Source organism: Prionailurus bengalensis, chromosome B1 (genome assembly GCF_016509475.1).
Source record: "Prionailurus bengalensis isolate Pbe53 chromosome B1, Fcat_Pben_1.1_paternal_pri, whole genome shotgun sequence".
NCBI lineage: Eukaryota > Metazoa > Chordata > Mammalia > Carnivora > Felidae > Prionailurus > Prionailurus bengalensis.
Window position 1 is genome coordinate 131,851,396 of NC_057344.1, and position 9,919 is coordinate 131,861,314.

Below are 9,919 nucleotides of genomic sequence, written 5' to 3' on the forward strand. Positions count from 1 at the left end.
CTAAATACTGTATTTCAGAATATATACAAGGGGGGTGGAAATAATGCTTGGCTTTCTTGTTCTTGGTTATCTGATAAATGCCTCTATCTTTCCACTTGCAGGTGATTCATAAGGGCAGTGACAAGGGCAAAGGCACACATTATATCATGTAAAGGGCAGGAGTAAAATTGCAAAACTTCAGTTATCAAGAGCTGACTAATCTTCATAGTAGCAGTTCCAAAAGGGAGGTTTAATTTGTGAGTGAACTAAGAGGTTCAAGTACCAATGGTAGGTTTTAACAATCACCATTAAATATATGCCAAAATTTGAATTTTATATAAAATTTAATATACACATATATGTGTAGCTTTTTCTGGATAAAAATATTTATGACCGTCTACTTCTAAAGTGGATGTGACTCAGGAGAGGTTAAGAAATTAAATAAGGATGCCTGGGTAGCTCATTCTGTTGAGTGTCCGATGCTTGATTTTGGCTCAGGTCATGATCTCACAGTTGTGAGGTTGAGCCCTGTGTTGAGCTCCATGCTGGGCATGAAGTCTGCTTAAGATTCTCTATCTCCTCTCCCTCAGCCCCTCCCCACTCAAAACAAACAAACAAAAATAATAAAAGTGCATTTCCTGCCCAAATATTCAGTGATAGATAATCAAGGAAAAATTTTATAATACAATTCAAATCAACCAAGTTTTAGTGAGAAAAATAGCAACTGTGACTTTGACATCATGCTATTTTCCAACAACCAAATAACCATAGTTTTGCACAACTGGGTAAGCTGACTGCTAGGTCCCAATTGATGAGTAATTCTTTGCATATTCTTTAATTATCTGGGTAAATGACCTTTGAAAAGTATATTGCCTGGCTCTGTCGTCACTGGATCCTTACTTCTTCCTCCCTAACTGGTCACTAGGTGAACAGGAAAAACAACAACAACAACAACAAAAATCCAACACATCAGAAGAGCTAAAGACAGGGCAGAAAAAAAACAAAAAAAACAAAACAAACAAAAAGACCTTTTTATCAGCAAGCTGCACGTGTTAGAGTCATTGGGGAAATTTAAAATGTGATAAGTATAGCCAAGAGCTATATTTTTTTGCTACAGAATTACCAGAATTTGAAGTTTAGTCCATTGGAAACCTATGTCAAAAACAAACCAAACCGAAAAGAAAAACTCTGCTGATTAAACTTGAAGAGGGGGGTGCCTGGGTGGCGCAGTCGGTTAAGCGTCCGACTTCAGCCAGGTCACGATCTCGCGGTCCGGGAGTTCGAGCCCCGCGTCGGGCTCTGGGCTGATGGCTCAGAGCCTGGAGCCTGTTTCCAATTCTGTGTCTCCCTCTCTCTCTGCCCCTCCCCCGTTCATGCTCTGTCTCTCTCTGTCCCAAAAATAAATAAACGTTGGAAAAAATAAAAATTAAAAAAAAAAAAACTTGAAGAGGAGTGGATCTACATTGTCATACTTCCTAAGACTCAAACATTCTGTGTAACTGCTTCTAGTGTTACAAAGACCTATAGGACTGATGTCCCTTGTGAATGAGTTGGAAACACATTTTACTTCTACAAGAATCACAGCTGTAGCCTAAAGAAAGAAAATAAGAGTGCAGATCATCCTTTTTTCCTACCTATTTTTATGAGCTGTTCAATTATATCCACAAACACCATTTAAGCTGACAACTGGCATTTTTCTTTTATTCCCTCTGCTCATACTAATGTTTTTAAGCTTCCATGTTCTCCTCTAGTTGCACCATCTTGTTTTTGCCTGCATCTGTTCTTCATTAGCCTCCCAGGGCGGTAAGTTTTTACACAACAATATTTATGGAGCACCCATGATGAGCACGAGACTGAATATCCATTTGGGAAAATTGCTTTCAAGACTCACAAAGCTAACGATCTTACAAGAGAGCAAAGGACAAAAATAGCTGCTACTTTATCCAACAAGAGTAAGATGAATTTTTTGATAAGTGGCTTTTTTGTGTGTGCAGTAATGAGATAGGGATTCACTTCCTTGATTTCTCATTCATAAAAGGCTATTTTGATATTACCTAAGGTTTGCTTTGGAAGCTATTACTTCTCATTTGTAAAATGGCAAGCAGCTTTACATTTAAAAAATAATTACAAATGTTTTTAGAAAATCTTCATTGTTAAAAAGCTGTATGTTACACATATAATATTATTTAAAATGCTGAGCTGATTATTATTACACTGTGTCCTTTAATAGCAATCTTTATACTGCTGTTATTAGATAGGATATTGAACTACAAAAACATTTATGTGGTATATTAGAAATGTACTGAAATGAGGTAAGAATATAGTTGTCCAAAAATATAATAAATGAATTGATTTAAATTCATTAGATACTGACTGAATACTTTCTGTATACTTAGATTAAGGGCATATTCTGTCAATAATTTTATTGCAGTAAACTGTAATATTAAATTTGGACTTTGTAGTATGGATATCCTTGGAATTTTGTTTCATTGTTGTTAATGTAAGCATTCTAATTTGAGCACAAAATTTTGTGGAGAAGTATCTGTCATACATTTGTCAGGAGGTAGGAGAAATGTAAAGGGGGACATTAATATTTACAATGCAAAAATAGATGCAAACACATGATAAATACAGTTTAAATATATTACTTGAGATATATTTGTTTGCAAGTAACAGACACCAAACAGAGGTAGATTAAACAAATAAACATACTTTTAGGAAGATACTGCCACATCTCACACAAGCTAAGCTAGAGCTGAAGTAGGTCTCAGGTAAAGCAGATATTCTTTCAGAATATCTGAGCAGGTTCTTTCTGTGGGAGTTCATAGGCCTCAGGGTATTGCCATCAATAAAACTCAACTACTAGAAGCTCCTAGTCTCTGTGTCTCTCATTCCAGCTTCCTAAATCACTGGGATCAGGCAATGGTCACTGGTTATATGAGGTGTCCACCTCAGACCCAATCAACCACAGCAGGCCTATAGAATAGCCATGACTGGTGGAGACCCCCTTCTGTATCAGTTTCCAAAGGTAGAGAATAGTTGTCATCTAGACACTAAGCCAAAAGATGTTTCTTAAAACCAAAAAGAAAAGAGTGTGATAGTTTATCAAATTCCGTTTTAATGATAATTAAAGTTGATGATTATACTTTTAAGAATATCTGTTCAGCAGTTATGGGCAGAATATTTCCTAGTTCAGCAACACAACTAAAATGTGTGTTCAGTCTTCCTTTGTAGTACACAGAGAGATACAGTATAAAATGAATTCAATTTTATTCATATAAGTAAACACTCAGATTTTTAAAACCCAGCTCAATAAGCTTTAATTTTTCTCTTTGTGCCTTCCAAAATCTTAGATGTGAAATGCAATCATTCAACTCTATTAAATTTTATAGAAAGTTGAAAACCTAACGGTATGAAAAAAGAATATGGTGACTTTTTTATACACTAATGTGTATATAAAGTAATATGTGGGTGTGCTAAATTTTAAGAAATAAGCTGTGGTGGGGGGACAGTGCCTGGATGGCTCAGTTGGTTAAGTGTCTGACTCTTGATTTCAACTCAGGTCGTGATTTTACAGTTTGTGAGACTGAGCCCCACAACCAGCTCTCTGCTGGCAGCGCAGAGCCTTCTTGGGATTCTCTCTCTACCTCTCTCTCTCTTCTCTGCTCCTCTCCTGCTCACATGCTTGCTCACTCACTCTCTCAATAAATAAATAAATAAGCCAGCAAGCAAGCAAGCAAAAAAAAAAAAAAAAAAAAAAAGAAAAGAAAAGAAAAAGCTAGGGTTCCCTTTTAAACATTACAAAATACTAGAGTTTCTGATTGCTCTTAGATTAAAGGATGTTACTCTATTACTGAATGTACTTGATGGAGTTAGTGAAGAAGTTGTTTTTGTTTTGTTTTGTTACTTGCTTTCCAAGAAATAATAATACCACAGCCTCATGTGTTTTTAGCATTCAGAATTTACCAAAAACTTCAGTGGCTATACAAGTAGCACATAAATAAGCAATGAACAACAACAACCAACCCAGCAACAAAAACACTGAGTTCTTTGAATAGTTACATAATCTGCCCTTGGTTTTTAAACAACACAAATCTGCCCATTCTACCGTGGCATAATGAGATGACCAATAGAAATCATGGGTGATTCCTTATGATTACTATAGGTGAAGAAAGCTGATTTCAGTGGCTTGTGAAAGACTTCCACGGTCAAAAATAGCTGGATTTGTTTTCTCCCCTCTGATAATAACCAAGCACTTAACTCCTTTAATGAAATCCTTTTGTTGGATCATGAGAGTGAAGAATGGAAAGCAGGAAATTGCAAGATGAAGAGACAGACTCTCTTTGTCTGAGCAGCTGACTGCTGGGCCAGAGCAACATCGGGGGGGCTCAAGCCAAAACAAATGACAAAAAAATACAACAGACTCCTTTGTACATTCAGTGGCATGTTAGATTCAGGGCCAGATACTAGCAGTGAACGGACGACAGGAACCAAGCATGGATGTCTGTGAGGAGATGAAAGCCTTGCTGTTTTGCGCACTGGCAAATGACATGCATGGGAACACCAGGGATTTTTCACGAAGTTCCATCTTTCTTGTCCTGCCTTTCATCAAAGAAGGAAATCAATTAAATTGGGAGCCCTTGACCTTCACCCTCAAGGATGCAAATTGGCAAGAATGGCATTGCCTCTGTGAGAGCATGCCAAGCCGCCTAGAAAGGAATTGCACTGGGAATGAATAGCAAAGATTTCTGGCAATATAGATGAGGGAGGGTGTGAAAACAGATTCCATTACGTTCCACAGGTTAAGGCAGCTTTACTAGAATTTTGACACAGTTGATTCTAAAATTAACCTAGAACTATTACTAGGTCTGTCAAGAATCCTAGTGCCTACTTCTAATAAGCTTGAGCAACAGCTATGGCCTAGAGCTCTCTGGATCATACCCCAACACATCAAGTTGTCCTGGCTAGGCCAGTTTTAGATCAGTGGAAACCACTAGCTTAGTTGCAATCTATGTCTTATTGTGAATCAGAGGCATTCCAGTAGATAGAATCAAATTCCAATACAAGCTATTAAAATTAGCCTTATTCTATTTGCAATATATTAAAAAGTAATAAGTGATTGGACTTAGTGAAAATCCTCACACAGGTCCAAAAACATCTAATATTTACATATTTAATAGAGTAATTGCTCTTTGCTGAAGTAGGGGCTTGTAACTCAGTTTGAATTTTGTTTACTGGAAAAGGCATCAAGTAAAAAGATAGAATGAAGTTTGATGCAATTGGTTGTTATTAAACTTTATTCAGTTGAAATGGATGAAACGCCAGAAAAGAGAAATGTACAGGCTGGTACAACATATCAGGCTTTTGGAAGGTTCAGTGGAAGTACTAATTATAAGGACAATGGAATCAGATAGCTCTTGCTGAGCATAATTGATGCATTGGAGAAAGACACTGAATGCCTAAAGGAAATTTCACAAATCAAAAGCACAATGTGAAATTCAGCCTCTAAGGCTGCATATAAAGTAACTCTTATCATTTACAGTCTACAACAGAGAAAGTAGAGGATCCCAGCCAATAGCAGATCTCCAAGGGTTGAAATCTCAACTACATAAAGTCAAGGCTTTAGTTGGATAGAGGTGGAACTCTGAGACATGAGAAGGCCATGTAAGTAGAGAATATCAAAGCCTCAGATCCCCTTCAACACCCTGGGTCTATAGGAATTTTCTGCCCCTCTCTGTTAGAGGAAGAATCAAAGGGTTCTAGTTTCCCCTTGCATAAAGACAATGCATCATCCTCTAGATTGTACCCCATGCTGCCAAAAGAACATAATCCCACATCCCCTCCTAGCCACCAAATCAAGATGTAGCATCAAGACACAGCAGAGCATGGCCAGTCAAGTGCTGGGACTAGAGGAGAAGAAATGGCTATATCCTGAAAAAGCTGCATGATTTAGGCACCATGTGCTAGCAGAAGCCTAGAAATTATGTATGGGGCTGGATTCTGAAGGTGGCAGACCATGGAGTTGCAAGTGGGGAAGGGAGGTGGGGGTGTGGATGAAACAGAAGGTTGTAAAATTAAGAGTTTACTGACAGCAATATCCTCCCATAGTACAGGATCTCCTAATCTGGCAAGGACCTCAGAAGATGGTGCTGGTATACTGATTTTTCAGTATGCTAATTAGAGGGTTCTAATTCTAACTTGGTTGACACTTAGAAGTTTGGAGAGAACACTGACCCACAGTATGTAAAAGAAATGGAGTAACTGCAGTAGCAGATAGTGAAAGCAGGAATGCTAGATCGGTATCTACAGGAGTTAGAAAATCTACTAGCTGACCATGTTTCATCGGTGGAGTTGGAGGATACTTCTACCAAAATGATAAATTATGCCAGTGAGAGGAGAGCATTAAAACCACTATCAGTGGTTACTTTTCCTCTAGAAGAAAACAGTAGGAGATTCTGTTATAATTGGGCTCAATTGTAGAACTGGGAATTTTAGAATCCCAGAATAATAGATGCCAGGTAGTGGCACTTAACTGTCAGAAATAAAATAAACTCAACATTAGGCTGTTAGAATGAATGCAATGAGCTGCAAGGTTGGTATGGCAAACAGGGGACCTGAACCACAAGGTACCATGGAAACGGTTGATAAAACACAGTTTCCCTAGGGGTAATCTAGATGGGCAACCAACAAGGGTATTGTTCAATCCATATAATCAAAAGAAATCAAGAAAGGAGATTAAGGTCACCAGGCCCAATAAAATATTCAAATGCTTGCTCAGATTTCAGATCTAAGCCATTTTGCAGATCTGAAATATTGACTAAAGTCCCCAGGAGAAAGGGCCCTGCAAGACTCTAAAATTGGGAGAATATGTAGAAAAATTACCCCTACAGGCCTCAGAGAGATAGACATTTACTCAAGTAACCATATAATAATGAGGAAAAGGGAATACAAAAATATTTCAAAGAAGGTTAGTCACGGGGCCTGAGTTAATGTGATCATCAGTAATGTGAAGAATATAATAACGGTAATACTCTCTGAGGTTCAGTTTATAGGGAATTCACTGGGTTCCCAGACCATCCAATGTTTAGTTCTCTGGAACCTGGTCCTGAATAAATGGTTGTTCTTAGGATTCCCACATAAATTCCTTCTCCTAATTCATAGATTATGTTGTTGTGAGAAAGGCCACATGGAAGCATCTAAAACTGACATCATCGCACCCCAACCCCATTGGTCAAGTCGGTAAATCAAAAACAATGTTGCATGTTGGAGGGAATGGCAGTGATTAGTGCCACATTTAAAGGTTCAAAGGACAGGAATGATGGCCCCCATTATATTCCAGATTAATTCACTAGTCCAGTAGATGAATTCTGTTTGCTGTGTAGGATATGGATAATTAACATGGGCTCAGATACATGGTGTGTGGCCATTGATCTAACAAATGTTTTCATTTCTATTCCTATTAAGAAGAAGGATAAAAAACAAAGTTGTAGTAATATGGAACAGACAGAAATATACTTTTATGGTCTTGCCCTAGGGCTACATTAACCCTCCTACCATCTTTTATAATATATTTGGAAGTGATCTGGACTGTCTGAATATTTATAGAATAGCACATGTGAGTATACTTTGTGGGTAATATCATGTTAATGGAACTGGCTGAGCAAGAAGTCACAAATATGTGAGAAGTTTTGATTAAATGCACAAACTACAGAGGATAGGAGACAGACCTTATGAAGAATCAGGGTCCAATACATTGGTAAAGTTTTGAGGGGCTCAATGACCTGGGTCATGCTGGATGTCCCCTACAAAACTATTGCATCTCACACGTAAGAGGATTTTGGTGTCATGCAAGCTAAGAAGATAGCACTTTTGAGTCTGTGGCAGAATATCCCACTGGTGGGAATAGTGCCCTGACCTTCAGTAGATGGCACGAAGCTGCCAAACTGGAATGGAATCCAGGGAAGAAAGGTACCCTGCAGCAAGTCCAAGCTGATATGAAAGCAGTTCTACAACTAGGGCCATTGTCATGTGAAACTACTATTTTCACATTTCTGCATGGTCCAGGTTAAAGTAAAGGATGGTTTAAAGGATGGTTGAATAACAACTCTAAAGACAGATATCCCCTGGAGCCATTTGTTTATATTCCAAAGTGGTGTAGAAAAAAACCCAGAGATGATTTCCTCTCCTCCCCGGAGAAGGTTTGTTTATATCCCAGAGCAAAAGTCTCTTCTGGAGAGGAAGAAGGCAGATGTGCCATGATTTCAGAGTTCCTCTTCTATATCGCAACCTCTGTATGTGCCAAGTAATATCTGTCCCTCACTGTGTGGCTCAAAGGGGAATTAGGGCCCTGCTAAAATGCTCGGTGAATAAACTGTCTTATCCAGAGGCCTGCAGTTTTTGTTAGTAGCTAGATTGGTAGAAGAAAGACCAGCTAACTCATTAACTTCACAGTAGAATAACATCTCAGATCCTTCACAGTTTCAGACTTAAAAATGTGACCCATCATTTGGGGTGGAAAAAAATATGTTTTATGCAATTTCTGGCAAGTCCTAGTTGGAATTACACAGCATAAATCCTAAAGATTTTGGAACTAGAGAATACTACCTACCTACAGCAGAGAATTAAACACCATTAAAAACAAAACACACAAAACACACACACACACACACACACACACACACACACACACACACTGGGTTGGTTTTTAGCCCCAACAGAGATGCAGATTGTATAGCTGGCTGGCATGAGCCACGAAATATCATAAAATTGTAGTAAGGAAACAGAAGACTAAGTCTAAAGTTCCAGTGAAGAGCACAGAGTGGGCAATGCTGCCTCTCAACCCCGAGAGATAAGAGAACATGTAGCTCTGCTTGAAAGAAGAAGAGGTTAATCAAGGTCTTCTAGGGAAAACAAAATTTATTTAAATCCAAATTATGCACAAAATATTTTGTAAAGAGTTTTGGGATCTGAAGTCCATTACTAATGGAATTGGAGACTCAGGGAAGGAGTGTAGGAGGAATAGAAGAGGGTGTATGGGTCAAGAAACAGAAACATACAGTGGTATTGATATGAGATAAGACAAAGCACCACTTACCCAAGAATCTACACTTAAATAATGGTTGAAAAAATAAGAATGGGAATAAGATTGATCTTAGGTCCCAAAGATCAGTGCATGATAATGAATGACAGGCATTTGGTCAATGAGATAGTTCATTTTATGTGTCATCTTGACTGACTGAAGGGACGTCCAGATAGCTGGTAAAACATTATTTCTGGGAGTGTCTATGAGAGTGTTTCCAGAAGAGATTAGCATTTGAATCAGACTGAGTAAAGAAGATTCACCTTCCCCAAAGTGTCTGGCATTATCCAATTCTTTGAGGACCCAAAAAAGAATAAAAAAGGTCAAGGAAGAGTAAATTCTTGTTCTCTTTTTTTGAGCTGGAACATCCATCTTTTCCTGTCTTCAGACATTGAAGATACTGGTTCTCTGACCTTCAAACTCTGGGACTTACACCAGCAGCCCTCTAGCTTTCAGGCCTCTGGTCTCAGATAGGGAATTTACACCACTGAGTACCCTGGTTCTCTGGCCAGTGAACTCGGTCAGAATTATACCACCAGCTTTCCCGGTCCTCCAGCTTGCTAATGGCAGACCATGGGACTTCTCATTCCCATAATGGAGATAATAAATAATCCCCTCTCATAATATCCACAAAAAGTATTTTATATTAACTATATATATCCTATCAGCTCTGTTCCTCTGGAGAACCCTAACTAATACAATCAGCTTGGGACTTAACAGTCACCAGAATGCAAGGCTGAGCATTAACAGCCTCACAACAGAATGAGGCAATTTTTAAATGGCCAGCGACTGACAGCAGTGACAAGAACATTGGAGGCAGGCATTCCTCTTCTCCCTGAGATGGATAGGAACCCAGCTGGG